General features: G+C 34.3%; 1 protein-coding gene across 1 annotated transcript in view; it reads right to left on the bottom strand.

Annotated features, from left to right (window-relative positions):
• Window positions 1-17875: 17875 nt before the first annotated feature.
• ATXN10 (ataxin 10) overlaps window positions 17876-20403 on the bottom strand; it is a 1253568-nt gene continuing 1251040 nt past the window's right edge. Inside the window, exon 9 of the mRNA XM_044087236.1 lies at window positions 17876-18035. The gene's annotated coding sequence lies outside the window, so the exon portion shown is untranslated. The remainder of the gene's footprint in view (window positions 18036-20403) is intronic.

Below are 20403 nucleotides of genomic sequence, written 5' to 3'. Positions count from 1 at the left end.
ACAGGAACCCTGTTCCCTAGGCCTTCTAATGGAGTACAGGACCTAGGGGGAGCTGGAACAGAAACAACCCTGAGGAGGTTTTAATGCCATCAAGGAATTAAACAAATCCTGAATAAAGGTTGGCCACTCACTCAGTGTTTCCCTTGGAGCAGGAGAAACGTGTTTTAATTTTTTGTTTCTTCTTTAAGGGAACATCCGCCTTGTAAAACTTAGAAGACTCTCACTCAGGATGGCATTCAATAAGAGTAGTAGGAACTTCTTCCCTAACTAATATCTGCAGAACACCCTTGGAAATAATAAACTGTGGTTCGCCCTGAACATCTGAAATGGACACCTGCATAGCCTCATCAAATTTTCTGCAAGCTGGATCCTCGCCAGTCTCCAACATAGTCACGACAGAAGAATCCAACAACAAAGCCAGGTGAGCCTCTGGACTCTCACCGACCTTGGGAGAAACACTTGGCAAAGGGTGGAAAGTGGACGATTCCAGTCTTAGCTTTTTAACCTTCTTCTCTAATGGCTGACTTTCAAGGCAGGAAGTTCCTTCCATTGTATCCTTAGTGAGACGCTTAAAGTGCTGATTCTAAAGATACAAAGTAAGGGAAGAAAAACTACTACGCAGGGTCTTCAGTACAAAAGCCCAACAAAAAGAAGAGGTCATATGGTCAGGAGACGCTCCTAAACAAAATAAACACTTACTGTGGTGGTCTTAATAGGGACTCTGTCTCCAACACTGACATTTTACCCTTCATGGATGACAATAACCCACAGAAGCAACAAAAAAAAAAAAAAAGACTCTGTACCAGCAAACAAAATGTAGGTGTTCAAACCGGTGAACAAAAGATGCATTCAAACTGGTGGTAAGGATGTAGGCATTTAGAAAGATGATCAAGATATGTGTTCGGACTGGCGACAAAGAAGTTCTAAGGATGGTACATACAGACATCACCTTTATGCCCTAGACTACACAAGGAGCATACATAAGATGTGCAGTGTACCTTAAAGCAACAGTAGGCTTTGGTAAACTGGCCAGACATTGACCCATGGCAAGGAACACCAATTTTAAAGAATACTGTAACCAGTGAATGGAGGGACAGGTGAAGGTTATGGATATTACAGCTGTAAAAAAACATAATATTCTCTGAAGTATTCTCCCAATGAAAACACTGACTCATCCTGGAAACAAAGAGAAAAAAGAATCCCTCTCACAGGAGAATCAGATACCACACACTCCTCAAAATCTGAATCACAAACCTAAGGAGAAAAAAGGTATGTGACCCTTCACAATCCCCTATAGGTTCAATTTCTTGAACCTTTTCAGGGAAAAAAAAATCCCTTTTATAAGAAACACAGTTAGAAGGAAGGTAGACAGCTTGCACAAGACCTCTGAGCCAAGGCATTAATCCTGTCCAGAGTAATTGACATTGGAGTAGATACATGTTTAGTTTTCTGACTCTTTTTGACAGACCTTTTTGTAGAAACAGACTCATTAGTTCCAGAAACAAGTTCCCCAGGGATGGGTACAACATTCTGGATACACAAGACTAACAGCAGTAGTTCTTGCTTGACCACTGAAGGGATCCCAACAGCTCCAGAGAATATATTCATACAGCACTTGCTCTTTCTCAGTTCACTGGTACTACATTAATTCACATGATGGGATCCTGACAAATTACCAGACTGTTTTGGTGGCTAAGTCTACTTAAAATCTTTTACTTTTTGTGGCTGGATGAAAGTACAACTGAGGAACCAGTACACTGTTCCACTATCAAGCCAAAATGGGCCTTGTTTCCTGGAGAAGAAGCAATAGTTAGTAAAACAGGAAAGTTGCAAAATATAAGCATTGTCAGTGGTGCAACAGGTAGCACACACATTTTTGGTGCAAAAGGCTGAGGGTTCTATTTCCACACCAGGTAAATCAATTGCTGACAACACAGTGCAGTATGGAGAGTGCTTCACTTGTGTGTGTGCCATCCTTCGATGAGAAAATAAACTGAGGCTCCATCTGCTTGAGATGGTGGTAGCTCAGGAGGATGTAAAAGATCTAATTGCATCTATCAACAAGAGCACAGGTCTTATCTTACACATTAAAAAACACATTCTTCATGTTTGAATATTTACAGGCTCATACATTATATATATATATATATATATATATATATATATATATATACATACACATATATGCAAACACACACTTCTATTTTTTTTACTCTTCATCATTTTTCTTATAACATCTTCATTGCTATTCTTCCATAAATTAACCCAACTCCTTCTTCCACAACCATAACCTAATTTTTCAGAAAATATCTGCAAAAAATCCATTTCCATTACACAAAATTTAATTTGGTCTTTTATTTCAAACAACCCACATTACACAATTTTTGTCTACCCTTCTCACATATTTTAATTGTTCTTATAACCAAATCAGATTCACTTTCTTAAAAAAAATTCTTCACACATTTTTTTCCAGAGTTTTGCCACACTTTTACATTTAAAAAATGATTGGTTGTCTCTATCTTGTTACACCACTTTTTCTTGACTTTAATCCCTTCTGGTAAATTTTCCCACGAGTTTACATAATATTATTTTGCCACATTATTTATAATACTTAATATTATAATATAATACACATACTTCTATCTTTTACTATCTCATCAATTTTCATTTTCCATGATGTTATTTTTTCTTTATAATTTTTAAATTTATTTACACACAATTCTTTTCTTATTCATATCTTCAAGAATTTTATGTTCTTGTATTTAAACATTTTCACTATTTCTTATTGTCTTCATTTACACACTTTAATACTCTATACAAGTATAAAGAAGCAGAATAAATAATTGGATTTAGTAACCCCAAATCCCCCCTCATCTTCACTGTTAAACATCTCTTTTTATTTAGTTTAATCTTGAACCACATTTGAAGGAAACCACCAACTGCACAATTTCCTTTTCATATTTTTGTGAGATCATATAAACATGACATGCATGTTATTTTTTTCCAAAATACAGAATTCACCAGATAAACCTTTTTCCTTAACATTAATTTAGGAAAGATATTTCACTTATTTTATCAAACAGTCCAATTATATCATAACTACATAATTTTCCCAAATTTTATCCCTAGCAAAGAAACCTCATTCATTGAAAAATGCACAGCCTGAATATTCACATCACCAAAACCCTTACTTTTATCTTTACTCAAGTTTACTCCCATTTCCTTTAAACATCCAGACAAATCAACATTTCCCTCATACAGATTTTGTTCTTAGCAACTACAATTGCATCTCCTGTGTACGTCAAAATATCTGAAGTCACCACCTTCTTTTGCATCACACGTCTAGTATAAGCTATTTTACTCATTATTGCATTCATCACCAGTGCAAACAATATTACTCATGGGACATCCTTGTCTTATACCTCATTTCATGCATATTTCTTTACTCAGCCACCCATTCACTAACACTCTCCTCTATTATTTTGATATGCGGACATACACACTCAACTAATTCTATTACATATTCTATATTCTCCACAACATTCCACAAAGCATTTTATCCTGCTGTATCAAATGCCTTACTAATACCACCTACCGTAAGTCTCTCATCCTCCCTTTCACTTATATCGTCCACAATTTGTCCCATAACCAATATCAATTACTTTGTTAAAGTCTGACCTAGGGCCTCTCTGAAGTTCAGCCAAATCAGACCTAAATTTTTTGTCATGGAAAACTACTTTCCTAGTTACCATTATGTCAGCTAGATGGGTATCTGAACTCCAGGCTATTTCCTCCAAATCTCTCTATCTGTTTTTTCATAAGGATTGAGTTTCCGTATGTACCAATCTGTCTTTTTTTTGCCTATGGTGGCTTCTGAGTCTAACATTAATCAAGTCATTAACCTCCTGATTTTCTTTCCAAATTTCTCTAATAAGGAAGAATACATGCTCCATCGTTTGGAGATGCACAGGCAACTTTGATTATCTCCATCAGACCAAAGATTTCAGGAAAACTGACCACCTGTTTGTATTCTTTTCACCAAACACATTTGAACAGATTGAGCATGGCAGTTTCCAAAATGACCTTATTCAGATGGTTAACTGATTGCATATCCTTTTTCTGTAGCCAGAGAGGGGCGACTTTGCCTAAGCCCCCTAGACAATATTCCAAGAGGCCCATGGCCACTTCTTAACCCTTTTGGTCAAGAACATCAACAGGTGACATTTGTACCATTGCCACTTGGTCTAATTCTCAAACCTTTATTGTTCATTGAAAGTTGGATTTGGTTTCTAGGAACAGATCTGCCTTTGGCTGTGCAGTACACTGAAATATCCTTCCATGAGAGCCACTCAAGGTTCATCTAGATGGGGACTCTGCCCCATCACTTGAGCAATGAATGAAAATGACATCAGATACAAAAGTTGTGTAGTAACCATAATGATGCATCTACGTTGTCCAATTTCATTCGTCTATAACTTCCCACCTTTCCCCTTACTGCTGGAGTGACCTAAGTGATACTAATTTGGGAACTATTGTTCCTTGTTTGAGCTCCAGTTTCATTTCTAGCATCTCTGCTTTGTAGATTCCTTATATTATCAGCCATGTATTATTGGGGCAGCAAACTCAATCTGAAGTATGTTAGGTTAGTGGGGCATTGTGAGCTGGATCTGTGAATCCAGGAAAAAATGGCTGAGCCAGATCTGAGATCGGATCTGAGACCAATCAGTTCAGAAATGAATGAAAAAAATGACAACATCTGATACCATATATACTTTCTTCCATAATAACCCTCATCTTTCCTTCCATTCTTCTCTGTATTATTCTTATTTTTTGAAAAATGTTATAAGATATGTTATTTAGTGTGAAGGGTCTTCAGTTTTTAATTCATTCTTCTCATCTTCCACATAAATTTTAATACTTCACTACAAAATTCTTCCTACACAAACCCTTCCTTCAACTATTCATTTAGTACATTTATAAAATAATCACTTTTACTCTTATACATATCTTTCATATGGTATGCTACAATACTCAATTTGTTTGTGTTTTTTTTTACCTCTCCTTTTACATTTTTCATTTTCTTCATTATACTGATATCCTCCTTTACTATTTTACCCAAATATGCAGATACCTCAACTTCCCTGTAAATATTTCTGCCTAAATAGTAATACCTTCATTTTTTCTCGATTTCTTTTGTATATTTCTTTTTTAAAATGTCATAATACTCTATCGTATTAGTCTCAAAATTCTCTAATACATTTACATAGTTACTTTCACTTCCTTTCTTATATCATCCTGCCATTTAAAATAAAACAAACTACTTCTTAAACTCAATCCATCATTCCGACCAGTTTTTATAGAATTCCTTCATGGTTATATGATCCTTCCAGAACTGCAATACCTCCCACTCTCCACTTTCATCCCATAATCTCTCATTTATTCTTTTTTTTCCCTTTTCGATATACTCCCTTTCTTCCATCACCTCCATCCACATTACATGGTCTAAAAAAAAATCACCTCCATCCACATTACATGCTGTAAAAAAAACATCACAACTGTATCACCATCTGCTACCACCAAACCTTCCAAAAATATAAAATAATCAATGTCAGAGCCAAGTACACCCCTTCTATAAGTCCACTGACTTTTGTTCCACACAGTTTACCATGTTTTATTGCTTCTTGTATTTTTTAAACTTTCCCTTAAATCACAATTAAGATCCCCTGCAATTCTAATGTTATATTAACCACCACATAGTCTAATATTTTATGAAACAGTCTCTCTTTCCTTGTTAGTTATATATACATATATCATGATAATTCTATAAAACATGTCCTCTCCATCTCAAATCAACAGTTAATCTTCCCATCCTTACCAGTGTTACATCTAGTATTTTCACTGTTTTTTTACACAAAGCAGACACTATATATAACAGCATTTACTTCCTAAATTTCATATATTTCCACCCCACACTTTTTCTGTTTACAGCCTTTCTTCACCTGTTAGGAATCTTACAGTCATTAAAAGAATAACATCCATATCACATTTAGCACACCATACCAGTATTCTTATCTTTCTTACTATGTTAATAATACTGCTCTCATTTACTGCAAGTACTTTAAAGCTGTTGCTTTCCCTTCTTTTTAAGTTTAGGGGAAATACTTTTACATTTTCATTCTCTTGTTTTCACTCTTTCCCCAAACGAATATTTTTCCTGGGTTTATGTACAAATACTACTTGATCCTCAGAATCATATTTTACACTGGCTAGAGCTTCAAAAAAGAATCCAGTCGAATGCTAGATGGAACAATTTGGTGGAATTAAAAATTAATCCTTTACTTAATGCTGATCTACTGGCACAGAACAACGTGGTAGAAACAGGTATTGTCAATTTATTGAATGACTTTAACCCGTTATACAGAGAACTTGAAAACAGCTTATACAAACAATTCAGGTTAATTTGGCAGCGCCATCATTTGGAGGCATGCCTTCATTTTAAAGTGGTCCCCAGAGGAATGAGGGTCCTCTGCATGCCGTCATACGGCAACAGCCATCCTGAACTTCTTAAAAGCTGGCAAAAAATGAACTTAGAGCTTAGTTTCAATTATATTAAACTACTTATTGAATACTTTCTCCCTATAGAAAATGAACTGACGGAAAAGACAGATGTGCTTTACAAAGATTTAACCAAAAGATTTAAAGGGGAAATGTTTTCTGGTAAACTTGACAATCTTATTGGCCAAGTCAGTGCATATGGTGAGAGATTACAAGCAATAAAATTATGGAAGCTACAAAGGGACCAAAAAGACTTTGCCAATGGCCAGGTCTTTGTATGGTCTAGATTTAACCAAAGAGAAGGAATACAAGGAGCCGAAATGGCGAATGTGAATGATAGACAATTGATGAATGAAATATCAGACATTTCCCCTTTAACAATTGTAGCTACAGCCAGTGATCGCAACACGGAAACATCAGTGGACAGGCGTAGACCATTTCTTTCTGATGACAGCAGTACACCGCCTCCTAATCAAATGGCTTTAGCCTCTAACTTGGGGCTAGGAGCAAAGCCTAAGCTACAACAAACCAACATAGACTCTTTTTTACTGCTTCCGGTTCGGCAGAGGAGGGACACAAGAGGAAGATCAACGAGCCAGGGAAGAAGAAAAAGGAGACCATCGGAAGAGCCCTTGAACAAAAGGGGTCGGCAGAGAGACTGAATAATTTAGTTTTTAATATATCTGACCTCATATTAACTGAAACGGACTACAAATTATTAAATAAGGGACTAAGTTTTATACCAGCACAAATAGGGAACATATCCAATATATTAATTGAATTACGTATGTTTGTACGCAGTATTGCTTTGAAAATGTTTTTTAAATCAACTTCACAGAAAGATAATAATGCTAGCCACACACAGAATGCTTTTGAATGCTTTAAAAGAAAAAGTGCATTCACACCTGTATTGCATCCTTGTTTAGATTGTTTTTTAAAGGCATGCGAGAATGATCTATATAAACATTATTCTGAATATAGAAAAGGATCTTTGTCACTATTTCACAATGTGTCCAATGATGAAAGAGTTGCAATGAATACTTTAGCTAACAACTCAGAAATTGTAATAAGACCTGCGGATAAAGGGGAAGGGATGGTCATCATGAACTCAAAAGATTATTAACATATATGGGATTACTACTACAAGATGATAACACTTATAAGAAAATAGATATTAAAGTGGTAGATAAGTTAATATGTGAGGTTCATCAAAACATTTATGACTTATTACTAACCAGACAAATTAGTTATGACTTTTATATGTTCTTATTTATTGAACATCCAACTATACCATATATTAAGGGACTACCCAAGATGCACAAAGGCATCATGCCACCACCATTACGTCCCATAGTAGTTGGACATCAATGGGTTACAGAAAATATTTCTATTTTTATTGAAAGGAAATTAAAACCATTGGTTAGTGGAATTCCACCATCCTAAAGGATTCTTATCAGCTACTTAACAATTTCAGTAATTTATCAAGAAAAATTTTGGATAAACATTTATTGGTTACTTTAGATGTTCAAAGTCTATTTACAGTGATACCTAATACCTATGGACTTGAAGCAGTAAGATTCTTATTGAATAGATTTTCTTCTTACAATAATCATGAACAGATCCTATTAAATGCTTTACTTGAAATAGTTCTTACGAACAATGTAATGATGTTCAACAACCAATTCTACATTCAACAGTGGGGGTGGCCATGGGCACCCCTCTTGAATACTTATGCGAATTTAGCTGTTTATAAATGGGAAATTACTAATTTATTTACACATCCTGATTATTGCAAGGTGATTGCTTATTACAGATTTGTAGATGACATACTGCTAGTATGGGATGGAAGCCCAATGGAATTAAAAATGTTTATTAATGATTTAGAAAAAACAACAGACTTTTTAAGGTTTTCAATTGAATACTCCTATTCCAATATTAACTTTCTAGATTTATACATTAGAAAAGATGGAAAAGGAAAATTAACATCATCCCTTTATAGGAAAAAATGTTGGAAAAATACATTATTACAACATGAGAGTATGCATCCTAGATTTATTTTCAATAATATTGTGAGAGGACAATATACTAGGTTATATAGGATATGCCAGAATGAGAATGAACGTAATGATGAATTTAATAAATTAGAACAATTATTTATAGATAGAGGGTACAATCCAGAAACAGTGGCTACCATAAAAGAGAATTATATTAATGAATCTAGACAAGTGCCAAAAATATTTTACAGACCTAAATTAGAAGGACAACAATATCAACAACAAGATCTTAAACAGGCGAGGTGCATAATTAGTTATACTAGTGATAACAAATATTTAACGAACATTATTAGTAAGCATTGGTCTATATTGATTACCAATGATGAAATTAAAAGAATAGTAGGTGAAAGACCCACCTTCACCTACAAAAATATGAAAAATTTAAAAAGGATATTATGCAATGAGAAACTAAATGACATAATGTATTATAGGACATATACGGGCACTTACCCTTGTGGAAAATGCAGTTCCTGTCAATGGATTTCAACAAATAAAGATTTTGTACATCCTGAACTACCATTTATATTTGAATTTAAATGCTCTGCTAATTGTGAAGACAATAATGTAATATACTTGGCCACATGTGAATGGTGCCCTGCCTTCTACATTGGTATGACGACAAGGAAATTAAAAGACAGGATACAAGAGCATCTATATGCCATAAAGAAAGCAGATTCCAAAAATGCCCTATCGAAACACATTATTGAATTTCCTACACATAAATTTGTCTTTAGGGTGATACAAAAAAGACCGATCAATAATAGAAGAGGGGATAATTTCAACAATTTAGAGAATCTAGAACTAGATTGGATTTTTAGATTTCGGGCACAACAATATCCTGGCCTAAATAGCTATATTAGTATTAGGTCATTTTTGAAAAAAAGGAAATATCATTAATTCTATGAATTTGATGAATAAATTGATACATATGATTAACTCCTAAGTAATATAGAATATGTAAATACTTGGGAAATTATCCATTTTTAGTTCTTTATAATAAGATATCACCCAATTAAATAGTTTAAGTTTATGTTTATGGAAAACCATAGAAACAATATGTAGTTAATAAGGGAAAATATTTATATAAACATATTTGATAATATAATAAAATAATATACTTATATATAAGTCTATATTTGGATACATATATCTATTTTCAAATAGCATAGCATCAATTTTTAATGCATATTATTAACTATGTTTCTATATGTAGTTTTTTATATATAGATTGTTATTTACATTATTAATATTTCTCACAATATGTTTCATACATTGATAAATATCTGAAGAGATTATTAAATATTTGGAAAAACTATATAGCTATAAAAGCTCCTACATGTTTTTATGAATATTTACAAACACTTGCTACATGCATAAATATTATTTTATTTATTTTAAATTGTTTATATATATATATATTTTTTACATTTACATATACATGGATGTGAAATATTTTTATGTTTATACGTATAGTCACACTTCATTGATATATCAGTGACTATATAATTATATTAATCTTCTAATCAGTAAAATTTAACCCTTATATTTATAGGATGTTATACATTATATATATATATATATATATATATATATATATATATATATTAGCAATCAATATATTTAATACATTTGATTGATGAATTTGATATACATCTAAATATAAGTGTTTGTTAATATGTGCTTTAAGATGTGTTTTTAAAGAATTTTTTAAAGAATTTTTATAACAAATACTTATTGAACTATTTATTTAATGGCTATATATATATATTTAATTATTTATTGATGTCTATTTATTAATAGAACTATGTATATATTTGTTTTAACAACATTAATTCAAAATTATGTATATATTAGGAATCAATGATATATATACTTTCTCAATACTGCCTGCAAAATTGTCTATTTATTTTCTATATTTTTTGGATATGTTACATATGCTGGTTTTTTGTAATAGCTTATAGTTCATTAGATTTAGATATTCAGACGGATAGGAATTGTAATATGAAAGAAATAATATGAATATGATTATATGTTGTTGTTCACACTGTTTATAGTGATTATTAATGAATGTTCTGTTAGTTCTGCTGTACTGCTTTAAATGAATGGGCATTTTAAACAATATAATTGAATAATTGGATTAATTAACATATTTAGCAATTATAGTTTTTTGTATATATAGTGAATGGTTTCACTATGATGTTACACTCATCTGAAGAAGCGTGCAGTTGTGGGCACGCGAAAGCGCTCATATTTTGTTAATAAAAGTTCGTTTTATTCATCGTGGTGTTGACCTGCACTTTTGTATCGTATTATTCTTTGGATTTTGGTTGCTGGTTAACTTCGAGGGAGAGGTCTGCTTTTTTCCTTATCCTTACACTGGCTAGAGCTTCAAAAAATATTAGCATCAATCCCTTTGTCTGACCTCTCTTCCAGCATGCACTCCCTCGCCCCTCTTCATTTCCCCTCTCTGTAGTGTTTTCTTCTCCTACAGTTTCTTTACCCTCTCCCCCAGCCTCTGTCCTTCCTCATTATTGACTGTTTGTTCAATTCATCCAAAAGTGTTTCCATGTTTTTATTACAACCTGCATTCATTCACACATCTTGTTGTATGTCCTCTGTCTCCACATTGGTTACATTAAAACTTGTTACACTCAATTAAATGAGTAAAGTCCCCACAAAAGAAACATGATTTAGGCTGGCCAAAATATCTTAATATCTTTCTATAACTAGCCACAAAAATAACACTTGGCAGGTGTGTCACCATTTTGAAACAGCGTCCAACCCTCCATTTCATAAGTTTTTCTCATCTCTAGTTTCACAGTATTATCACCAGTCTCTCACAGACCCTGCATGCACATTTAACATAGTCTTCTTCCAGTTCAACAATTCTAAACTGCAAAGAATTTTTTTTTTACCATTTAAGTTAGTACCAGAAAACAAATAATTGCTCCATGGATAAATCCCCTTCTTTTTGTTACACAGTTCCAAAAAAAACATCATTAGTCCAGTCCATCAGTTTAAAATGTTTACTCACAAAAAGTCTCTGTCCCATTATGCATAAAAGACTGGACTTCTTGAGCTTTAAAACCAGGAACATTTACAACATCCATAGCATCTGTGTATTACAGAGACATTTTTTGTTCTAATTCGCAGAACTGGTCTTCTTTTTAAAATCAATTTTACTTACAGTTTGTTGCTGCTCTCCTGTATTAACTGCTGTCACTGCTGCATAAGTTTCAGTTACTGCATTATTTCCTGCCACATGACCAGAAACCTTTTTAGTTTATTGCTGCTTTCCTCTTTACTTTCTGTCTCTGCTGTATAACTTTTAACTGCTGCATTCTATTCTGCCACATCATCTAGCTCCTTTTCCATATTACTATCCTCAGTACTTCCAAAAAACCTATCTGCCATCTCACCCCATGAAACAGCAGAACTATTATGTGGATTATCCTGCTCGATATAACTCATAAGCACCTATTTGATATGAAATGTCAAGCCTCTAGCAACCTATACACATCTTGCATTCCAGAGCATTTTCTGAAAAATCAACTAAAAACATAAGATAAAAAAAAAATAAATATTTTGTGAAAAATAAAAGCTATTACAACTGTACAAATACCATTGCTTTCAGTAAGTATTGTTTACAGTAATAGTGCATTCACAGTCTTTTCCTTACATCCTGTAATACATTATAAAGCACACAAACCCCAAATTATATTCTTCAAAATATGAAAATTTGTGAAAGTATAGAAAAGTATGCAACTATGTATTGTTAGAACATTTTTGTTGACCAGACAAAACTTTTCATGTGACAAGAAATTCCTAAGTGCATGATTATTGAGATACTTACAAAAATATGAAAACATATGTTTAACTGTATATTTAGAAATACAAATACTGGATATCTCTCAAGATAAGCAACTTACAGTGCAAGTATCAAAAATACAGCTTTTTTACACTCTTCCTATTCATAAAGGAGGTAACTCCACAGAAATCTCTAATTTCAGACCTATCGCTATCCTCTTCCCTCTCAGTAAAGTCCTAAAGAAATGTATACACAAACAAGTTATGTATTATCTCACATAGGAAAATCTACTCACCCACAAACAGCATGGCTTCTGCCCCAAGCACAGTACAACCACAGCTCTACCATCCTTTCTCAACATTATAACTCTAGCCAAAGACAACCATAAACTCATATCATGCCTATTCCTTGACATCTCCAAGGCATTTGACACACTCACTCTCTGCTACTAAATAAACTTACTGACCTAAACTTCTCCCCTGAAGCAGTCACTTGGTTCTCTAGCTATCTCACTGAAAGGCAGCAATCAGTAAGATAGTCTGCACTATCTAACTCTCTAGCAGTTAAAACCGGTGTCCCCCAAGGATCCATTCTTGGGCCTCTGCTCTTAAATATTTTCACTAACACTTCATATCTCTTGTCCTCAGTCTATCATTGTACAACATGCTGATGACTCCACAGTCATCACTACTGTTAACTCACCCTCTGAGTGCCTATCAACTACCGAAACATCCTTCAATGCTGTAGAGACATGGCTAATAACCAGCTCATCCTCAACCCAAAAAAACAAAATTGCTACTCTTCCTGCAAAAATCTGCAAACCATATCAAACCTTCATTCGTCATAACCTCCCTAAACAATACTCATATAGAAGTAAAAAAAAAATTGAACAGTACCCTACTTACCAAATTAGAATCAACCTACCACAAGATAGCTAGATTTGCAACACAACAATCATACAAATCCCTCCACTCTCTCTCCTTAAAACATTTGAACTGGCTTGAACTACCTCATATGTTACTAGAATCTCAGCTCCAAGTCATACACTCACTTGCCCAAGTCTATCAGCCCTCATCTGCCACTATTCCCTTACCAGACATCTCCGAAGTGCTTCAGAAGACTTTTTAAATGTTCACAAACCAAAATCCAAGACAGGGTGCAACTTATATAGCTACGACCACTCTACTGCATAAAACAAACTCCCATTCGAAATAAGGAACCTAACCCATCCCAAACAATTCAAATTAGCCACCAAAGACTACTTTAAAAAACACTGGATCTGTCAGTGTATGCATCCTCCCTGACCTCCACCTACCCACGTAGTACTGTTTTCACTTAATTTCACAATAATCAGCATGAACAACTTACATCCTATGTTTTTCTATGTAACCTCCTTATCCTACTTATTACTTAGCCTACTGAACCTTAGATTACTAATTTTGGATGCAACCTCCCAAGTTATTGCTATACAGTGCTTACTGAACTTTAGATTAGCTTATTTAACCTACAAATTATTTACTTACTATATTTTTACTGTTGCTCATCCGTCTGCTTATTGTATTTTCTACATTTTTTTGTCAACATATGTTTAAAACTTGTAACTTTTTGTATATCTATACTGTTATGTAAATATTTTTTTTTTTTGCATACGATGGAGCTTTTCTCCCTGGGCCTCAGCTGAAAAAGGACTTTAGCTCAGTCGGACATTCCCGGTCAACAAATAGAAAATAAAAATAATAAATAAAACCTATGGTTTCACCTAGTGCCATTCAACAGTCTGTAAGTCACTTGACTTTTCAAGTATTAAGTACATATGGAAGTACTGCTTTTCATAATTACTAACAAACAACTAGCAAGATTTCTAGTGCAGTGTGTTATAAACCAGCATTTTCAGTGAATTGTCCTGTATCCCATGGTTTACCTTTATAAAAGAGAAACACGGTGATGCGATTGCTCATATGAGCGAATCGTAACCACGAAGATCAAAACAGCGACAGTTTTCAATGTTCGAAAATCAGCAAATCGAAAAGCAGATTCACTGATTTTCTAACATAAATGTCGAATACAAAATGCAATGAAGTGTAAAGCAGGGGGGCAAGCCCCTCTGCACCCACCACACCCCCCTACTTTAATATACTGACTCCTAGATTGCACTACAGTGGGGAAAGGGACCATTTTCCGATCCCCACTGTAGTGCAATCCGCCCCAAAATGCCGAATCTGCAATGAGCGAATGTCACTGTACATTTGCTCATTGCACAGTTGAACCTTTTTGCATTTGACGTTTGCAAAGTTTGCAAACGTCCTTTCGCACATCTGCTGTTCACCCATGTGCAAAACGCAGACAAGAAGGTAAACCGTTGCCCACATTGGTGTTTCATACCATACATCTCAATAAAATATAGGTTTCTCAGTTATGAAAATATGAACATAAATAGAAAAATAGAAATAAGTGACAAAGATTAATTTCTGTAGTGCATGACATCCTAGACTAACAATCTTAGTGTCATTTTGTTAATAACTCCTTGCCCTTTGTATTACTAAATGTTGTGCAATGAAGAGCCCGAAGCCGCAAATGGACCAAAACAAGTCAGAGCCGAAGAAGCCTCAGTGCACCAGTATCGAGTGCTAAGCTCTGAGACATGCTCTGCTATGAAGATTTCAAACTGAATCCATCAAAAGCAATGTTGCTGTCAGCAATGAATTGGGGACAACCACAGATGGCTTTGGCTATGAAGCCACTGGCACTGAAATGGATATCAGGGAAAGAGCAAAATTAAGGTGGAGGGACAAACCACAAATGTTCTTGACAAAAAGAATACATGGCCTAAAGAATATGTCCTATGTGGACTGCCTCACAGCTCTATCCCTGTACTTGGTCTCCTACAGATTGCTGAGAGACAATCTATGCCTGGCATACAAAGCATCCTCTGATCTCACTCTGATGGACCTGTTACACATCAGCAAAATAAATAGTATCAGAATTAACCAACCTTGGGACCTACACCTCATCTTGCAAAAGAAATAGGACATGATGGAGGGGCAAGTATGTGTCTCAGAGACTATACTTTCTCTGGAACAGGCTTCCCATCATGAGAAGCAGAGTTCTTCCTACTCCATTCATGCGTAACTTGGACCAGTGGGTGAAGAATTGGAAATTTATCCCTAATCCGGCACCTGTGTCTCTACAAGGCAAAGGCAGCCTAAAAATGCTTGACCACCCATTCTCAAGCCTACATATACCCCTTAAAATAACCCTTAACCCTCCCACCCGGATCAATAGCCTAGTAATCACCTATGAACTGAAGTTCTATAAAAGAGGTTAAAGGCAAGACAGGACAGAAAGACCTGAAAAGACTGATAAACAAGAATTTTCAAATGAAACAGCCAAACAATTAAATAAGAAACAAAGCCAAAAGCCACTAATATGACCAAAAAGAGATGCTACCTAAATATAGCACAGAACTATGAACAATGACTGGATTGCGTTAAAGGACATAAAATCCTTTATAGGTTTTGTATATGATAGAACTTTTTTTCACTATTTGATTAAAATGAAACAGCTTGCAGTTCAGTATTTTTCAGTAGCAAACTATTGTATCTGTCAGGCATGATCAACCTAATGATGAAATCAGCCTTTTCTGGACTGGAAAAACAGTAACTGAAGTTTTTGAAAGAAAAAAAATTTGGGGGGGTGTGGTTCTTCTGACAATAATTCAGTTTAATACAGATTCTTAAATACACTCCAAATACAAGTGATAACAGTGAGTTATAACTGTCTGCATTAAACTGTTTCACTGCTAATCGCAGTAAGTAGGCCAGGAAAACTTGTTTCAGAAACAGTATATTGCTGCTTGCCTAACTGCCCACTCAAATGACACCACTGCATAATTAGTACGTTAAGTTGGACTGGGTAACCTACTCCTACTACTACAGAGCCATTCAATGAAGTCTTGAAAGGTGCTACTTGAGACCATAACATTAAATCAAATCAGTGACCTATACTAATGAACAAGTCTTGAAAGGTGCTACTTGAGACCATAACATTAAATCAAATCAGTGACCTATACTAATGAACAAGTCAACACAAAAATATTTTATGCAAAAGTTGTCTAGATATAATTACTTTGAATGGTATTATTTACAACATGGAACTATACAGAATGCAACACTGCAGATTCTGTAATAAGAATATTAGGAATTGTAAGTAAATCTTCCAGAAGTAATTCAGACTAGTTGAGATAGAAGCAAAACTGACTAGTACCTAAATGGTTTCATGATGCAATACACAAAGACCAAGTAAAACAGAGATGTACCTATGTGTATGTGTGTAACACACACACACACACACACACACACACACACACACACACACACACACACACACACACACCTGTTTCAGCTTTGTTAGCAACCATTAGTGTGTGCCTCAGGAAAACTGCTGGAAGTGGCCAAAAAGACAAGGAAAGCAGGTTAACAAACACTCATAGTCGGAAAGAATTTGATAAATTAAAGATTAAGCTTAAATCGCTGTCTGTGCTTTGCACCAGTTGTTAACATTTTATAGATAACACAATCTAAATGAATTGCAACACTTAACAGATAACATGAGAACTTAGAAGAACTGCACACATTTCACTTCACAGATAAAACCAACTAGGGTACAGTCATAATTAGACATTTCCTAACTGACATCCACAAGATAAGAAAGAAACTATTCACTTCAAAAACTGTTAATGCCATCAAGTAACAACCAAACTCCCTTAGTTCCTGAGGGGTGATGAACTGCTGCTTCCATTATGACATCATGACACAATATTTCATAATTAAGTTGTCAAACATCCTTCATGCAGGTCATCTATTCCTGTGTGACATTAGCTTCTGCCTATGTGAAGAAATTAGAAGACTGCTCAAACATTAGTACAATACATTTTCTCAGGCAATGAAAAAGACTATCTCATAATCAAAATCAAAATCAAGAATTAAAACTGCAATTTCTGACAACAATTGAGGAAACAGCAGAAAATGTTTTTAAAATAATTCAGTGTCTAATTCGTAGAGAATAGACACCTAAAATGGCACTGACATCCCCTACATCCCCACCTAATGTGGGCATATTATAATATTATCTTGCATATTATTGGCCATAAGAATATGCAGGTACAACTGAAAAAGGCATCAGAACTGTTTCTCATGTCAGAACCCAGGACTGCAATACAGTGATTTATATGAGCTTGTATTATGCTGCACTTTTTTCCACGCAAAGTATTTATAAACATCTACAAATGCATTAAATAATCCTATAATATTCTGATACTTTACTTGGTGTGGTTTTCCTGAACATTAATATAACTTGCAGTAATATTTTCTCAGTAGTTATTTAAATGCTACTAAAACTGAAATAACTAAAACAATAAATGAATGAAATAATTAGCAATACAAATAGCAGAAGACAAACATTTTCATACTTCAGGATGTTTAATGCTCTCGTTTCTCATATACAATATAAAATGCTAAAGAAACATGATTGATACTACACTGTTGAAACAGACCAGCTTGATTTTTCTAAATCATCACAAAAGGTCCAAGTTCTGAGGCAGTCTGAAAAGCCAAGTGAATCTGGAAGAGAAAAAAGTGAGAAACTGGCAATATTTTCATATATAAAAGTTTCTTCTGGTAATACCATAAAATGTTAACCATTTATTTTGTCAAAAAATTCAAACAACAAAAGTGTCAGAAGATAAGACCTCATTGGTTTTAACTCTTATAAATTAATTAAGGACGGACTTGTCTGGATGACTGGCTGGGTCCTGCAGCATGTTAAAACAAGTAGTTTGAATTTTGAAGACTGAGTTTACAAAGGAAAAAAGACAGGGAAGATGTTGTGCTCAGGGGATTAATCCATCCAGGGAATTAAACGCCACTTAGAACACAGTGGATCAGCACATTTTCACTGAGAAAGCCTACATTCTCCCATTTAAAAATACAGAGCCATTACTCTATTCTGCTCCAACACAAAACCTCTTTCATCAGCTCTCTTTATTACATGGATTACACTTATGTGTTCTCTGCATTTGCTGGGTATGCAAACACTGCAGCAAAGAAGTCTCTATTCCAAATTAAAAAAGGGAAAAAAAGAACACCCACAGTTTTCCTAACAAGAAGAGGAGTTACCTTATGAGCCAGTGGATTGCAGTTTAACTATTTATAACCCAGGAGGGCATAACTGGATGAAAACTACAAATTGTTGACTACATTCAGTTCCAAAGGTGACCATGACTAGCACAGTGAGCTTCTTTTCTATTTAATGTAAGCTAATGCAGAAGTTTACAAAAATTACAGTCTAACAATGTTTCCATCTAATACAAAATATTCAGCATTTCAGATATTAACCATTTTATCCATTAACAAAATCTGTACAAATGTAACAGTTCAAAAAAGAACTTGAATATCTTCACCAAAAAGAAAGGCATGCCAAGTATCTTTGTATCCTTCTCTCTGGAGAGATCGGATTCTTATAATTAATGCATTGCAACAGTTGTTTTCGAGTGAAGCCATGCTGTACTGCATTACAAAATAAAAAATAACAGCAATTGCACACCTTTAAGAGATCTTTTTTTTATTTTTTTTTTTTACAAATCTGCTTATATTTCTGACAGATTGGGTTTATACTTCCCTGTCCAAACTATTAATAAAAAAAGACAGCAAAATTTCTTTATTCTAAAATGCCTCTGGAACTAAACAATGAACTTCACTTTTAATGCATTTATGGCAATGCAATTTTTAAATGGCTTTATCATCACAAATATAAATCCTCTTAAACTTAGATGGCCACAAGTCCATTTTTCCCCATATAAATGGCTGGTGCTACAGTGCACTGAAGCAGGTAAAGAACTATTACTATTTGCCAAGTCAGGCTAGGTACACTAAATTAATATTTCTGAAAGTGTAGCTAACTTAGAAGAGAAACAAGATATTACAAATATCCCAGGTTCAAATATAGAAAACTGAAAACATACACTATTCCCTAATACAACAGCATAACCAAAAGATATAGGACTTCTATATGGCCTATCATAAATGGAATTTTGCCTGCAACGATAATAAAGGAACAGACGTAAGTATCAAATGGATTGCATTTACTTCCCTGGAGGAGCACTTGACAGTACAGATATTTTTGCTTAACAGATGGAAATGAAGAATGCCTAAACAAATGGAACCTAGTGGCATGGGCATCTTCACATGAAAGCTACAGCAACTATCAAAACAATTTTAAACATGCTCTCGCTCCACATTTGCCTAGTTATGACTTTAAGGAGTTAAAACACTGAATTAACAGGAAAAATCATAAAACTGAACAGATTCAGTTACCTGCAACCTGCATACTACCTTTAATAAAGCTTATAGGAATTATTCTTAAATGCGCAGTACATTTTAACCTATGCATCTTTGAAAGCTAGCTTTAGAAATCCAGTTTAATAAACTGACATTTAACTAAATATCTGTTATCAGGTGACCCTGGACTTTTATTTTATTTTTTTACAGTTGTCGGGCATTACTTTTATTTAGACAGAGATTGAATAGGTAGATACACAGACAAATCTATCATTAATTCAATCAGTAGGGGTAAGATAATTTCTCTGCATCTATTTTTAAGACAACTACTATGTGTGAGGGGGAGGAGGTAAAAAGGCCACCATGCCACCCCCCCAAAATGGAATTAGCACTAAAAGCATGAAAGTTACAACCATACAATATATTTTGCTTTGCTGTTACACAGTAACCACTGACCTAGTTGCCTAAACCTGTCAAAATGATATAGCAATCTCAGATTATGCTAGTGCTACATAATTATGACAGGAATGGAGAATATGTATTACGGTCCAGTGATGTTCATTACTGCCATACTTTAAACAGCAAATATTTATGATATTTAGTTTACATGTCTGCATTCTACAACTACAGTTCAACATTTTCTTTCCATTCT

The sequence above is a fragment of the Protopterus annectens genome, chromosome 11.part0, assembly GCF_019279795.1.
Source record: "Protopterus annectens isolate FY-2018-M chromosome 11.part0, PAN1.0, whole genome shotgun sequence".
In the NCBI taxonomy this organism is placed as follows: domain Eukaryota; kingdom Metazoa; phylum Chordata; order Ceratodontiformes; family Protopteridae; genus Protopterus; species Protopterus annectens.
This window is presented reverse-complemented; position numbering and strand designations above follow the sequence as displayed.